The sequence below is a fragment of the Barbus barbus genome (genome assembly GCF_936440315.1).
Source record: "Barbus barbus genome assembly, chromosome: 10".
Lineage (NCBI taxonomy): Eukaryota > Metazoa > Chordata > Actinopteri > Cypriniformes > Cyprinidae > Barbus > Barbus barbus.
In genome coordinates this window covers 30,953,900-30,971,054 of record NC_136738.1, presented here as the reverse complement: position 1 = coordinate 30,971,054, position 17,155 = coordinate 30,953,900, and the positions used below count along the sequence as shown (strand labels likewise).

The 17,155-nt window shown below is 35.5% G+C and overlaps 1 protein-coding gene across 1 annotated transcript in view; it reads right to left on the bottom strand.

Moving 5' to 3' along the window:
- Positions 1–16,829, bottom strand: part of baz2bb (bromodomain adjacent to zinc finger domain, 2Bb) — an 87,690-nt gene extending 70,861 nt beyond the window's left edge. Inside the window, exon 1 of the mRNA XM_079426580.1 lies at positions 16,693–16,829. The gene's annotated coding sequence lies outside the window, so the exon portion shown is untranslated. The remainder of the gene's footprint in view (positions 1–16,692) is intronic.
- Positions 16,830–17,155: the final 326 nt, after the last annotated feature.

Sequence of the window (17,155 nt, the reverse complement as noted above, 5' to 3'; positions counted from 1 at the left end):
ACAACTAAAAAAGAAAAGAAAAGAAAAAAAGACCATCAGGCGATCATGATCATGTTAATAGTCAACAGGGTTTCAAAACGTGCTGAGAGGAGGTGCAAATGAACTGCAAAAGACTTGTGATGAATTAACTACAAAAGACACCAAAGACACTTAGTTAGTGTCTTAGTTAAAGTTAGTGTTAACATCTTCATGAACTGAAACCTACTGAGATTCTCCAGAAGTTCAAAGTGTCAGGATCTTATAGAGAACTTTAAGAAAGAAAGGTTCTGTCACAATGTCACAAGATGAAAAGTGAAGATGGGCCAAAAAATACCTGAAGATTTTTTAAAGATTAGCTGAGCAAGCTGAACCTTCTCAGGTTGCAAATAAACTTAAATCTGCCCGTTTCTGGAAAACACGTCCTTCAAACTGTGGAACAAGTCAACAGAATTCAAGATGATCATGAGCTTTATGTAGCACAAGAAATCACCTGCTTATAAGTCAGTCGCTGTAAGGCTTCAAAGAAACACCCACTTGAAACTCTTCCCAGAAAAGAGAAAAAGGGCTATAAAAGTACATTTAAATAAAATAATAAATGAAAAAAAACAAATAAATGAATACTATAAAAAAAAAAAAAAAAAAAAGATGCAAAATTATAAAATATGCAAGTTTGAACATTAATCTCTCAATTTTACAATAAGTAGTGAAACTTACCCAAAATAAAGGCTTAAACATCTATTAAAAAAAAAAAAAAAAAAAAACACATTTAAGGTTCTCTTTTGGTGAAAGTTTTTAGACAGCTTTCAAAATGGCCTCCAGACAGTGTGAACTTACAGAGACCCATATCTCAGTGTGCAATGATCTGATTGACTTCAAATTACAGGATGTATATAGTAACAAACACATCAATTGGTTAAGACATCAAATAAATAAAGGATAATAAATAATTTTTTCTTTTTATAATCTGATCTCACAAATGGAAGTGAGCTTAATAGGTACGTTTACCCTATATAAATCGCAATAATTATTGAAATATATGTTGAATCAGCACACAAGTATCAGGATAGTATTGAATCGGCAGATTAGCATATCGTCCCAGCCCTAATTGTTTCTATTAAATTGTTAAAGGTGCCATAGGTGATTGTCTTCAGAAACATTTGTTGTTATCCTGGTTGAAAGTCTCTTCACATCCCGATAGCAATCATTAAGTTAATTGGTCTAAATGTATTTATATATTCTGTGGAAGGCTAAGGACCAAGAAATGTTAGTCCAATCAAAATGCTCAGTCCGAGCTTTTTAATTGGCTTTCCTACCTGCCTGTCAACATATGTATTTGCATACCTCTGTGCACACACTGTCATACACACACGCTGTGCAGACAGAGCGAGAACTGCAGACAAAGATAACAACCCAATCTTCCTTCCTGGTATTGTAGTACTTTTACTAACTGTACTATAAAGTTCTCTCACCGGTGAATGACACATGATGTAGCCCAGCGGTTCCCAATTCCAGTCCTCAGCAGATTTTTACCACAGGTGGTGGTAATGGACCAACTACTGGCGGTGACGCGGTGTTTATTTATATATAATTTTGAAACAAAAAATAAACAAATGCGGGCGTGGCTCAAACATCTATTAACAAACGTACGTGTTTATTTGTATAATTCAATTAAATAAGAAAGTAGCCTAAATAATTCGTAACAACTTCAATCACATGCTGGAAAATCTGCGTTGGCCTGATAACAATTAGAACGTAAACACTAGTCATAAAACGAGGCATCAGTTTACTGTGGGGGATTTGTTGTGCCGCACCGCATCCAGTATCACTGATTATAATGTATTGTGTTCTATTGCCTATTGTATTTTGTCGTGCCGCGCAATGCCTCTCGCATCCAGTGTAGACAGTAAAGGAAATGCCATGTATGGCGTTTGAGGTCATTTGTGAATTGACAGTCTAAATAAAACAATTTACAACTAAATGGTACATGCAATAAGTACCGAATTCTATTGCAACTGTTACTATAATTGCACTTGTATACAAAAACTTGTATTTTATGCTCGTTATAGAGTGTGTGACGTCACATGCATTACTGCCGGTGGCAATCAACCACGGTGACACGGTTGTCATGGCGACCGTCACAGCCCCGATTCAGATAACCAGCTCGTCAGAAGTGAGCTACATGCATGAACTGTGTTCCGATTGACATGCTCCCTACACAGCGTTCTTTGCTCCCTACTCCCTGAGCAGGGGAAATCCATTGACGTTTACTTCACTTCGGAACATTCATTCAGCATCTTCACACACAGACAAAACTTAAAGAAGCGTGAAGTGTGACATAATATACTTCTGTAAATAAATACTATTTAAACTCTCTTCTAAGTTAAATCATGGCAGAATGCCCGGTGAAGTCCACGTCGCAGTGCGCTAACGATTGAATGGAACAAATGATAAGAGATTCATACAGAGCGGGGGGGGGGGGGGGGGCGCTCATGTAGCCTATTGTAGTAATGTTGTCTCTGGTATTCTGGTCTTTGAGCGTATATATGCGTTCAGGGGGCGTGGCTTTGGACCACGATTGCAGGGAGGGTGGGACATTCGCTTTCAGTGCATTTTCCAAGATCTCCTACTGCACCTTTAAGTATTAAATCACTATTCTGAAAACTATTATCAAATATACTTTGCCAGCCAAGTACTTGTTTGCAATACATTGATGAATGTTCATTAAGTTTCTGTCCTGTAAAACTTTACTAACTCTAACCTTATTCTTTAACATCACAGGACTGAATTTAATTGTAGGCATGGGACACCCTCTCAAATTACCGACTACATAAAACACTCAGAGAGAAAGAGAGAGAAACTGACTGAGATGAGCTTTACACGAAAATCACGTCATTCCGTATGGTCTCTCTCAACACTGACATTTATGGAAATTACCACCAGATGAACAAAACAGCTGAAAGGAAAAAAAACAATAGTTGCTGCCTGGGAAACTCACTTCAAGCAATATTAATCAATGTGAAGGCTAAATAGATATCTAGAACAGGCATCCGATTAGCACATGCTCATGTATTGAGTGAGAAAGAGTTGCTGATGTTCTAAAATTAAGTAAAAAAAATAAATAAAACTGCATTCAAACAATATACATAAAAGTACAAATAAAAATGACTAAACATACATACACACACAAAATCTTCCTTCTGTTCATTTAGTATAGAAATCATGCCTATAAAGCTTAGATTAGGTTTAGGTAAAAATATTTTAAAATTACACAATTACAAAAATTTAAATAAGTTAAGAAATATATACATTATATTTATTTACATTTAAAAAAATATATTTAATGAAATACATGTGTACACTACACACACGCACATATACACAATAAATATTCTTCCTTATGTTCGTTTAGTGTGGAAATAAGCTTAGTTTAAGTTTAGGAAAAAATATTTAAAAAAGTGATAAGTTAAATTAGAAAAACTAAAACACACAGCCTACATTTTAAAATTAATTGTGTTATTTATTTACATATTTACAACTACAGTAGTCAACATTTGAAGTGGATCAAAGAAGTTGAAAGTTGTCCTAAGACAAGAACGCATTTTGGCTTTAGGACAACTTTGATGAAAGGTTTTGATCCCCTTCAAATGTTATACTGTATATTCTATACTATATTCTGTTTTTTTATTATTTATATTATATAGACAACAAGCAGTCCTGCAGAAACAAAACTACAAATCCCTTTTATTTTGTGATACTGCTAAACACAAGCAGCTAGTCAGAGGCATATCAGGGGGAGGGATATTTCCATTCTACAGAGCATTTCATTGGATAACTCATGCTGCTTTGTGCATGACGAGCTATAAATATATTTGCCCACAAGATAAAGCATGCAAGTTTCAAATTAAAAAACACAGCTGTTCATAAAGAGCTCATCTCCCGTTAAGAAGCTCCACATTACGACAGGTCTTTACTGCCAGAATATGATGGAAGGACTCTCTCTCTTTTATGAAGGCCATGTTTTATCCAGTGCTGGAGGTCACAGCAAAGAAAAAGCTCTTTCCACAAACTCTTTGAAGTGCAAAGTTACAGACATGGCTTGAGTTACAGATCGCCTCGCTGCCTTTGTTAAAACAGATAGAGAAAGACACATTGTCTCCTCATAATGATAGTAAGGCACGGCTGTTGAGAAAAGAAAGACTTTCCAGTTCATCCACACCCCACCCACCTTTAACTCCAACAGACGTGATGGATTATGAGGTTACGATTTCCTGGTGACACAGGAATAACAACTCATTTCAAGACTTTGTTTGAGTTCTCCACCTTCACACCTGAAATTCAAGAATTCAGTGGCACTTTCACAGAGAAGTGCATAAAATAAAAACTGACTGAGAAGATCAACTATATTATGTTATGCACTCATCGTTATACATTGAAACTACCAGATTAAGTGTCTCATTTGTTCTTCAGTTCACACTGAGCTTCAAAAGCTTGATGTAAATGTGAGGGGTACCAGTGAAATAAAGGCATATATATATACACAGGTCCTTTTCAAAAAATTAGCATATTGTGATAAAGTTCATTATTTTCTGTAATGTACTGATAAACATTAGACTTAAATATTTTAGATTCATTACAACACAACTGAAGTAGTTCAAGCCTTTTATTGTTTTAATATTGATGATTTTGGCATACAGCTCATGAAAACCCAAAATTCCTATCTCAAAAAATTAGCATATCATGAAAAGGTTCTCTAAACGAGCTATTAACCTAATCATCTGAATCAACTAATTAACTCTAAACACCTGCAAAAGATTCCTGAGGCTTTTAAAAACTCCCAGCCTGGTTCATTACTCAAAACCGCAATCATGGGTAAGACTGCCGACCTGACTGCTGTCCAGAAGGCCATCATTGACACCCTCAAGCAAGAGGGTAAGACACAGAAAGAAATTTCTGAACGAATAGGCTGTTCCCAGAGTGCTGTATCAAGGCACCTCAGTGGGAAGTCTGTGGGAAGGAAAAAGTGTGGCAGAAAACGCAGCACAACGAGAAGAGGTGACCGGACCCTGAGGAAGATTGTGGAGAAGGACCGATTCCAGACCTTGGGGGACCTGCGGAAGCAGTGGACTGAGTCTGGAGTAGAAACATCCAGAGCCACAGTGTACAGGCGTGTGCAGGAAATGGGCTACAGGTGCCGCATTCCCCAGGTCAAGCCACTTTTGAACCAGAAACAGCGGCAGAAGCGCCTGACCTGGGCTACAGAGAAGCAGCACTGGACTGTTGCTCAGTGGTCCAAAGTACTTTTTTCGGATGAAAGCAAATTTTGCATGTCATTCGGAAATCAAGGTGCCAGAGTCTGGAGGAAGACTGGGGAGAGGGAAATGCCAAAATGCCTGAAGTCCAGTGTCAAGTACCCACAGTCAGTGATGCTGGTGTTGGTCCACTGTGTTTTATCAAGGGCAGGGTCAATGCAGCTAGCTATCAGGAGATTTTGGAGCACTTCATGCTTCCATCTGCTGAAAAGCTTTATGGAGATGAAGATTTCATTTTTCAGCACGACCTGGCACCTGCTCACAGTGCCAAAACCACTGGTAAATGGTTTACTGACCATGGTATTACTGTGCTCAATTGGCCTGCCAACTCTCCTGACCTGAACCCCATAGAGAATCTGTGGGATATTGTGAAGAGAAAGTTGAGAGACGCAAGACCCAACACTCTGGATGAGCTTAAGGCCGCTATCGAAGCATCCTGGGCCTCCATAACACCTCAGCAGTGCCACAGGCTGATTGCCTCCATGCCACGCCGCATTGAAGCAGTCATTTCTGCAAAAGGATTCCCGACCAAGTATTGAGTGCACAACTGATAATTTTTTGAAAAGGACCTGTGTATATATATATATATATATATATATATGAGGAGTTAGTGCCTCCATAGCACTGTGACTGGCTGATTAACCTTTCAAAGCCTCTCTATCGGTGTTATTTTAGTATAGACTATTAAAGTTGTTAATATTCTGAAATATTTTAATAAATTCAGTAATTTATTGGCGAGTTTGTCACTATTTAAAAAAAAAAAAAAAAAAAAAAAAAAAAAAAGTCTTCTCCATTTTATTACTTTTCAAAATTGTATGTTTTTTGTTAAAGTTAAACTAAATGAAAGTTTCATTTATATATTTAATTTTATTTCAGTTAGCATTTTATTTTGATTAACTTTTTATTAATGATTTTAGTTTTACTTTGCTATAGTAACCATTTTCTATCATGTTCATAACTGGTTTGCAAATCAGCTTGCTTTGTTGTCTGCATCAAATTACATTTACAAAAGCATATTAAATGAAAGCCAAATTAAAATTTGTCTAATTTCAAACAACGTGTAAAAATATCAAGATATGGGTGAAACACTGTAATATTCTATCAGTGTAAGAGGCATTTACGTAAAAATTAAAACTTATTTTATTTTAAACTGGTAAAGACTTAAAATCACAAGTAATATGCATCATTTTGTTGCTGCACTGATCCTTAAACAGAGTCATTTAATGCTATCTTATGAATCTTTTTCTAAATATGCCTGACAAGATTTATTGCTATATAAACTATTGTTACACTGAATTATATTTATTTTCTATAAATCATGGTAAAAAATAATTTTTGCTCAGAAAAATTTAAACATTCTAATGTAAAAAAAACAAAACAACTAGGCCTAAATTTAAAGCTGTATTAAACTAATTGTTTCATGCTTGAAAACCCCTTTTCATCTTTGACCCATAAATTACTATAAAGTAAACAACTGACACTCATTTTTCTCCACTTTTAGTTACATCTACATCAAAACAAACCCAGAAAGGGGACTTTGGCCCCTCATTTTCCACCACACGTCACTGGCTGATCATTTTGAGAGGATATCCGGCTTTCACTCATTTCCCAAATGCTGAAATCTGGCAACCGATCTGACATGGCAGATGAAATGAAGAGGCCGGTGGCTATGAGCAGTGCGTCATCCTGTACTTCCATCTGGATTAACACTAATAATCACTGCATTGATTTTTGAGAGAAAACAGGCTACAGATGTGCAAAAGTGTGTTATTTTGCCATTTTGGATTATTCGGTTCTGCTTCTTCCATTTTATTACAACTTTTAGCTTGCCTGTCAACACATTAGATAGGAAAAGAATACATCCTGTCATTTGACATATATAGTATATTATTATTTTTAATAATCGGAAAACAAATTTTACACTGATCTCCAGCTCCATCTATATAAATGACACCAGAGTTAGACAGTAAATATGATTGTGTTGACAAACATGATATTTTGCATATTACACGTATAAAAATGCAAACATTCGTTCGATGAGGCCTCCACTTTTGACTTGTGCACTGCAGTGCGTTGTGTTTTAGAGTTAATGGAAATGTCAATAAAATTAATGGATAGAGTACTGGCAGAAAATTACCAGTATGAAATGTGATTAAAATGAATTCTGTTTTTCGTTTAGTTTTTTTAAAGCAACGTAATATTTCTATCGCTTTGCATGTCACTGTATTTTATTATGTTATTTTAGTATTATTTTTATTTTATTTATTTTTGTAAACTGCACATCACTTTACACTCTGTGGTTTTTGAAGTAAAAAATAAATGTACAAATTGATTGGATATGAATTGCTAATAAAAATTTTAGTGATCATTTCTGATTAATTTGCAAACTGGATGAATTTTCACTGTCACTGTCTATTAGAGCAGGTAAAATTACTGGACATGCGTTACCTCATCCCTCGAGTCAGCGAGTTATAAGTCAGATGACATGCTGCTGTAATCTACGGATAAAGACCTGTGTTTGTGTGTGGATGAGGTAAACGGCTCACGGAGATCTGCGATGTAAAGACAGTATAGTAGAATAGATCCGCAGTGAGCAAGGGGTTATTAACAGGACCGCATGCTTTCATAGAGGAAAAAACAAGAGCAGCACATTTCACATACAGGTCACCTTCACATGAATCTCCATAATGGGACGTTCACACATGCAGCAATCTTATCTCTGCAGGTCTGTTCTGTTGGCCGTTCCTTCCTAACCTTAACGGTCATAAGATGTCAATCTGATCTAATAATCTATTAAAAATGTATATTCTGGAAGAGAAAGTGTGAATATAAATTCCAGCCATTCAAAATCTGAAATCAAACTTAATTTAAACCAGTTTCAATCTTATACATTCCGCATCCAGATAAATTAGAAGGCTGAAAAATTCAAGATAATTTAACCTAATTATGTAATACAGTAAATACACTTACGTTAATAATAAAGGCTGAAAAATTCTAGATATTTAATTAAATATAATACTACTACTAATAAAATGTATATTATATATTACAATATAAAGTACAGATTATAATTAAGAGTGAAATATCTTCACTGAAATCACTATTTTTCTTATCAGGCATTACTGAAACTGATCGCCTATGACAAACAGTGCTATGCAGTAATAAAGAAGGTTAAAAAGGTCTGCCATTTTAACATGAGCTCTTAACACCACAGGAAGCCTCAGTACCTCCCTGAGCAAAGGACATGTGACATCCATTTACAGCAGATACTTAAGTGACAGACAGACTAAGAGAAAAAGAGAGAAGGAAAAGTGTGAGAGAGGGACCATTGACCATGTTTTTAATGTCTCATGCTGAGAAGGATTACACTTAACCTAGTATCACATAGCTAGACCTGTTACTAACAGCATCATTTCTGGGAGGGCTGCTCAGTTAAATCAAAACAAAACTGAAATAATGTTATGATTTTCTGAGATTATCAAATCACACGGGCTGTGATTTAATTAAATAAATATACGCGCTGCATGCTTCAGAGTAAAGTGCAGCACTGTGTTCATTTACATGTGAGCGGCTCATGGTCCACCAGTGTTTTCAGCGTCTCAGAGCAACTCGTTTCACAGTAAATGCTGCTTTGCACAAACCATCTCTGCATCTGAACGGAGTCTGAGACGCTTTAACATGCATTTGGTAATGTAACATGCACCAACCATTTTCCTATACTTCTAATGAGAAGCGCTTTAAGGGCACCATGCAGTTTATCATCAAAATAAAAGCTTGATGGTTTGACATTTGAAAATGAAGCAAATAAGATAGCTATAAATACTAGTATTGTAATTTTACAATTGTAATGCAAAATAAAATTGTGTTTGTCATTTATATTTAGTAAAATGTAAATAACAATCATCATCATTAATACTATTACCATTATTATTTTAACCTTTGCAGATATTATTATTATTAGGCAAATTGTTATATTATTATATAGCCATCTTCTAGGGGTGTAACGATTTGTTTTAACAAAGATTCGATTCGTATCATGATTCGTGGTTGTCGATACGATACAAGGACGATATTGGTTCATTTAGAACGATACAATCCGAAACGATTCAGTAACTTTTCAGCCAAAAATTCAACCAGCGTGACTGAAATAAATACCTGGATACTGGACAGCGCAGGTGAAGTTTCCTAGATTCCTGTTGTTTCTTGTAAGGGAATCAGGTATCAATTAATTATGGATATAAACAAACAAGTAAACAACAATTAATGGCAAATGCATTCATATTTTATTTGAATAAAGTGCAACAAACACTTTAGGTTGAATTAACAGGAAGTTAACCTTTTCTGCTCATTTTCAATAAAAGTACAGTAAGTGCAACCAACATTTCAACAGTACGTTCACCTGCTACTTCTGCTTTTGTTTTTCAACAAAAATATTACAATATTAATATCAAAAATAAAGTGCAACCAACATCTCTTCAGGTTGAATTAACAGTAGGTTTACCTGCTACTTTTGCTGTAGTTTTTCAACAAAAATAATACAAATACAGTATTAATATAAAAAATAAAGTGCGATCTCCGTCTTTGCAAAAGCCAAAGTGTTTCCACACACTGGACCGCAATGGTGGCTTGATAATTTCTCGCTCGTCGACTTCTCCTCTGCCATGCTATGTTTTGTTGTCTTTGCGCTGCTGCTGGCGCGTGGCGATGACGTCACAGATAGGCAGACTGAATCGAGTAACGTTTAACGCCTTTATCATTAAAAGTGCTAAGAAAAAACATCCATATAAAGTCTGATGTGCTTAAATCCAATGCGTTATTTCCTAGTATCGATAGATTACCTTTTAAAACGATGTTAGATCGATATATGTCGTCGGGAAGGCCAACTTGCTGAGCACAGATCGATGTAGTTGGATCATATGAATATAAATCGATACATCGATGTAGTTGATGAATCGTTACACCCCTACATCTTCATATATAAAATCACAACATTTTTCCAAATGGTGTAGTCCTATAATGAAACACAGCAAACCTGGATTTAAAAACAAAAATACATTAAATCACTATGACAATTTAGATAAAGTAAATTACATTATTAATTTATTTGTATTTTTATTTTTTCAATACCATGTCAGCTGCAGGGCCATCATAGAAAAAAAAACTGAATAAATAACATTAGTCATACAATTAACAAGAAGCTATACAATTAACAAGAAGCTATACAAGACATTTAAGATTAACACTTGACAAAAAAAAAAAAAAAAAAAAAAATTCAGATGCCTTTTAAAATACATCAGTTAAACATCTCTCTGGATAATATTGTCTATTTATGTTAAAAATAGTACAGAATTTTACAGACAAAGGCAGGCATAATGGTGGTGGCTCATCTTTTAATAAATAACTAGGTGTGAGTTTTCTATGCCCTAAATAGCAATAACAACCATTTATTCTGGCCAAGAAACCACTTGTACATGAAAAGATGGTCTGACTGACAGGTAAAGTGACCAAACTGTTTGTTTTGTGTTCACGTGCCTACCAAGCACCTCAAACAAAACCAAGTATCTTCTTAAGATTAAAAGCCACTAACTGGACAAAACCTAGTAATCCTGCTAGTGCCTATAGTGCACTCAACTCTTAGAAGTTGCTCAATGTCAGACAATCTGAGCTTTCAGTTTTAACAAGTGCTTTTCAGTTGTGCATCACGCATCAGTGAGCAGATCATGGGCGGCCGTGCCGTCTGAGACTATACTTAACTCAAAAAAAAAAAGACTCATGTCTGCAACCTTCCAAAACATCAACCAGAGACAAAGAGGAGATATTGAATTATGCATTCAAAGCCGTATCACATTTATTCTGCTGCACTGGGGGCCTAACTGCGGTCTTCAGACCCCCAAACGACTCTGCAGAAGACAGACCTCCCGATCCCCCCTGCAGGAGCCCAGAATCCTGATTAATGAGCGTAAGATTGTGGAAAAGTGAGCGAGTAGTGAAAGATGGATGGTGCAGTGCAGACGCAAACTCGCATCAGGAAAACTGCCCTAATTACTGACGGCCCTGTGGTTCATTTGCTTTAAAAATGCACACAATATCCCCCCTTTTTTTTCTAGCCATGAAGTAGATTCTCCCCTACAGCCTCATCCAATGACCTCATTCTCAACAGCACAGCGATTAGTCATTCCCAACCAGTAAAACATCTACATGGACTTCCCCTCCAAGAAGACCTGTACACATGACAAAATGAATGCATGTTGAAGTTAAATAAAGGGTCTGTTTCAAGATCAACAAAAAACCTAGTCTCACAAAGATTTGGAGGACTTGTAAAAAGTCTTGTCCAGTTTGCAACTTACTCTGGCCATGAAAAAAGAAAAAAAGAAAGGCTACTAAGGCTGGAGAGGACCATGACCAACATGAACAATAACAGTTTGTATTTTATGTGTTGTTTATGCATTTAAAACACTGTACAAGGGCTGAATGATTTGGGGAAAAATGTAATTGTGACTTTCTGATAAAAAGTTTATAACTTTAAAATTGATCTAACATGCTATATATAAAAAAAAAAAAAAAAAAGTTTTTCTACGCTTGTTTTTAAGGCTGCACAATTTGGACAATGTTTTGATTATATCAATATGACCATAAAAAAAACAACAGCAGCAACAACTTTTTTTTTTTTTTTTTACATAGTAAATCAAAAACAACAGCAATAATATTTATAATTATTATTACCACTACAACATAAATAGCCAAAACAAAAATATTAGGGCTACTATTGTAATTTTTCACTGTAAAATAAAACAAACTGTGAAAGCTGGCGTAATTTATTTTAAAGCTTTTATTTTGACAAAACTTTTTTTTATTTAAACCAACCTTTTTGATTTGATAAATCACACCAAGCCATGTTGCAATTTCAGTTTTATTTTTATTCAGCTCTAGACTGTGCCACAATATACTGGGGATGAAAAATAAATTAAACTCAACACTGAAAAAAATAGTGTAAAATGTGAATCGATTTAAGAATTTCTGTCAGTCCAAAATCAAATTCAATTATTACTCATATGTAATGTATTAACTGAAAATTGGAGTCTTTTATCATACTGCTATAAAAAGCTATAAACCATGTGCTGGTCTCAAATTCTTGCTCAAAATAAATAATAGCTGTAACATAAGCCTCTCGTGCCTTTATCATCACTATATTAAACTAAAACTGATAAACAAACAAATGATAGAGTAGGCTAATAGTCTCTGTCCACTGCAACCACAAGCTGCAGAGTGTTCGTTCTGCACTGAAAATGCATGCGTGCAATATGCGAGTAACATTTTGAATAATCAGAATCTGAACAGTGATTCTGCTAGCATTTAAAAGTGCCGTTTCAAGCAGTATTACTGTAACCTTGAGCTAATGTTGTTGCCTGCCAGGAGAGCGGAGCCTGATAACATGCAGCACATTCAAATGGCACAGTGTTATTTTTCATCCCCTTAAATACCAGACTATGATGCAGAGCAGTTAGTATTCATGGGTGGTCGCTGCACTTTCAAGGATGGCAGTTTTGAATAAATCTGTGTTGACCTTCTGACTGTAACTCTGCTTTATTATTTGAATCTTTGACCAGATGAATTCCCAAAACTGTCAGTAAAATCTAATCCCCCCCCCAAATCGCTGTAGGTCTTCCAGCTGTTTAAGTGATTCATTTCAAAAGCAGGATCCATCTGTGTCTCTACATGCTTTACATATTTAATTCGATTCGCAAGTCAATGAGGTTATGTGGGCGAATCTCACGAAACCGATCAAAAACATGTCCAGGTACCAAATGGTGAAGAAATATATATATATATATATAGGCCGATATATAAAAATAATGTATTTTTGATGAATGATGTCATTATGACAATTAGGCTCATAGGCCTACAAATGTTAATTACTGTAATGCAAAATCGCACTTTAACAAATATTATTTGACATTAATAGTTAAAACTTACGTAGGTGTAACGGATCTGTGGTTGTGGATCAAAGGCTCAGGACGAAGGAGTAAATGAACAGGAATCTTTAATAGCTTCAACACACTTTCCATATAACATAATCCAGGACAAAAGATAAGGGAAGAAATAAGGACTTATAAAGCGCAGGAACCAAATGGAAACAAAGGAGCAAACAAGATGATTAATACAAAACAGGTGACTAGAATAAACGATGATTTACAAAGCAATAAATAAGTAAATAAAATATGTGTTCGTAAAATGCAATTTTTTCTTATTCAAAAAAAAATTGCCACATTTTGATGTAATTTTCATGTGCAAATTTCCATTACTGAAATGCAAATAATCTTATTATATTAACCAAATATTATTTGACATTAATATAATGTAAAAAAATAGTGTAAACTTATAGGGCTGGTCATTGTACTGCCTTCACAGTGATTTAAATAATTAAAGAGAGATTTAAATTAAAGTGATTTAATCAAAAACGACCAAATAAATAAAAATAAAAAAAGTTCAGGTACATTTCAGTAATAATTATTTTGGCCCATTTTGCTCCAAATGCTTATGTCTCTCTCTCTCACACACACAGTCTTAATTTTTTGTTGGTGAAACTAATTTTCTGATTTTGGGCAACAAAATTTACCTAAAATGACGAAGGATCTTATTTAAAAAGACTTGAGTCTGTTTCTAATATTTCACAAGGATCAGCACACAGACACATACAGCAAAGACTTTGACACTTTACTCTTTATTACTTCTTCTGCTATTGTTAGTTCTTGCATAATAGCATCTGTACGACTTCCTCTTTACCTCACTGTGACTAAACCGTTTCTAAACACCTAATGTGTATTTCCATGCATGTTTTTAAAGGCCAAAAGATCAAGGAAAATGAACATGAATTGATACATAAAGAGTTGCTGAAATCAACAGTATAAACATTGCCTGTTCTGCAATTAGGTCATGTTGATTTTATTATTTACAAAATAAATATACAATAAAAAAAAAATAAAAAAAAAAACTAACAAGGGTTTTTCACAAATGATTCTGAGAAATGCCTCAGAAACCGGTTTCAGCAGTGAGAATAAGAATCATCATCACTGAAGGCTTTGTGAAACCGTGTTTTCCTTTCAAGTAGCAAAATAAAGGTACAACCACAAAACAAGTCCTGACAGCTGTAGATTCTTCCCGCAGCCGAGACACAAGTACATCACAGGCTGCTTTTGTGTTCAACTGCAGCTCTACAAAAAACAACAATAGACATTTGTTTGCACTACAAAACGTGAGTTTGAGAGAATGTATTAGTATAATCCATGTCTCCGAGTATGTGTCTAAGCAAGGCAAGTAAAAAAAGAAAAAAGAAAAGAGGAGGGTCTTTTCTGTTCCTTTCAATTCATTTCCACTAATGGCTTCCAAGCATCTTCACACAATCAGGCAGCTGCTGCGAGGTCGATGCATCAGCGCAGACGAGAAGAGATGCGCATTCCCAGTAGAGATGCAAAGAACAGCAGACACTCAGCAATACAGCTGCTCCCGTGCATTAGCTCAAAGACACAAACGCAGAACTGTGCTTTAAAGCACTTACCATCAATAACTATCCTGAACGCTGCTCAGACTAACTAAAAGTAGCATAAACACATATTTCAGAAGTGTGACAGTAGCTCAGCTGGTTTCTTTTTCAGCTTTACCAACATGCATTCTAGTCAATCAGTTTGCTCAGACAATCAATAAAAAAAAGAAAAAAAAAGAAAGAAGATTCACATAGATTATTTTAGATCTTCAGTGTCTTATGCAGCAGTGCCGAGACTTCATGCAGCTGGTATTGAGAGCTCAAATGTGGTGAGATTTAAGCTCATTTCACGGATCTCTCGAGGCTTAAAGCACAATGTCATGCTGTTAGGAAGACGCTCGGATCTCTGGCGTCGTCCGTTCAGCCGGTGTCACCAAAGAGCGGAGCATTTGCAAAATAAAAAAAGCAAAGACAAACGGAGAGGGAGGGAAACACAGAGCGAATCTCACAAGCTGGTCCCAAAATCAAAAGGAAAAAAAGCTGAATTTCATGACAATTCAGCTCCAAATTTTTATTACTGTGAGATTTTGTAAATCCTATTATTCTCAAAAGCAATTCTCCTTACTCTAACTCAGTCACATTTATAATAATAAAACATCCACTTTTATCTTTATGGCCAATGATAACAGTCTCAATCACTGGACTGAATCTGAATCATGTCTTTGGCTTGTGAGATCTCAAGGTCTGATCACGTGTGCCATTGATTTCTCACTGTCGAGGAATCTCTATACAAGCAAACACAACAAGTTCAAGAGGTCAAATGAACAATACAATAACTCATCCCATTTAAATAGTGATTATAGAGGCATGTAACACTTCAAAAGTCAAACAGTTCAAGGGGATCTGGCTCAACGTGGAAACTCATTTCAACAACCCATTGCTTACAAGCAAGTAAAACAAGCAGAAAAAATGCATCACAATAAAACTGCGCAGGCTACATAAACATGGCACTTTCTCTGATGCATGAATCAATAAATCAAAAAAGACTAACACTTATTTTCAAGATACAGACAAGTTTTAATTATTCCCAATCTCACTGCACCCCCTCCCCAAATTATGCATTTTAAGACTCTGTTCAGTGTGCATTAGAAAATAATAGGCCAAGTAATAACCAATAACCTCTCCCACCCAGCGGTTTCCTTTCGACTTGAATGATTTGGCTAATGCCTCCATAGAAACACATACAGCAGCAGACCAACAGATAAACAACTTTCTGTCTGGAAAGCAAAGCAGAGTATTGAATACTGTGCACAATTTCATGTTTCTCCCTCTAACTGCAGTCGACATCAATGATGAGAGTTAAAAGGAAAAGAAAATCATCTTTACAGTTATTTTTTGCCTAATTATTTTTTTTTATTATAAGCTCTTTAATTGATAAACGCAATATTTGTACTTAAATACCCATCAGTCATAAGTTAGCAAACTAGCGAATATAAATTGATATCTAAAATTAAACAGTTAAGATACACACTTACAAATTTCCCTTATGAAATATACAGATTCTAATATGTATATTTATTGGAATATGAAAAGCATCATTGACTAGTCAACTAACCCATTAACCAGGTGATGCTAGTTAACCCATTAACCAGGTGATGCTAGTTAACGTTACACAAAGAGCACTTGACATCCCTGTCATGACAGAAAACTACTTTAAAGCCACGTTTTAATTGAAATACTTTGACAAGTTTGATATACATTCTATACCCGATGACTTTAACAACAGATTGAGATCAATAACCGATCTTTTGGTGAGTTTGTGACCGTTATCAACCGGATTCAGCGCGCAAACAACAAACAGCAAGTACTAAACACAAACCAGGACGCGAGGTCTCCGTCAGATTAATGAAATAACTCACTCACCTTCTGCTTTCACTGTGAGATCAATCATCCAGCGACCTTGTAAAAGAAAACTGATAATTTCCGACCGTTTTCTGAGGAGTCGTAGCAGAGCGGCGCTCTTGAGTGAGTGCGCGTGAATCCTTAACGGCGCGCGGACTGAAGCGTCACGCTCCACCGCACTTGAAGGAAGCGGCGTGACGTCACCAGAGCGCTTGTTCATCATTTCAGCTTCATTTGTGCATTTAGGCTTCATGCAGAACCAAACCGAAACCGCTACTATCACTAAATCTTTCCGTTTGACAGGTTCATATCACTGTTTTATCTGACTTAGCAGAACTGAATTGCTTCTCTCTGTTGTAGGATTGACTAGGCTATTTGATTTATTATTATTATTAGCCTATTACAATTCAGAAACGGACGAAAACAACAATGGCAAAAAATAATAATAATCAATCATTATGAATCTTGATTCGACTTTATTTAA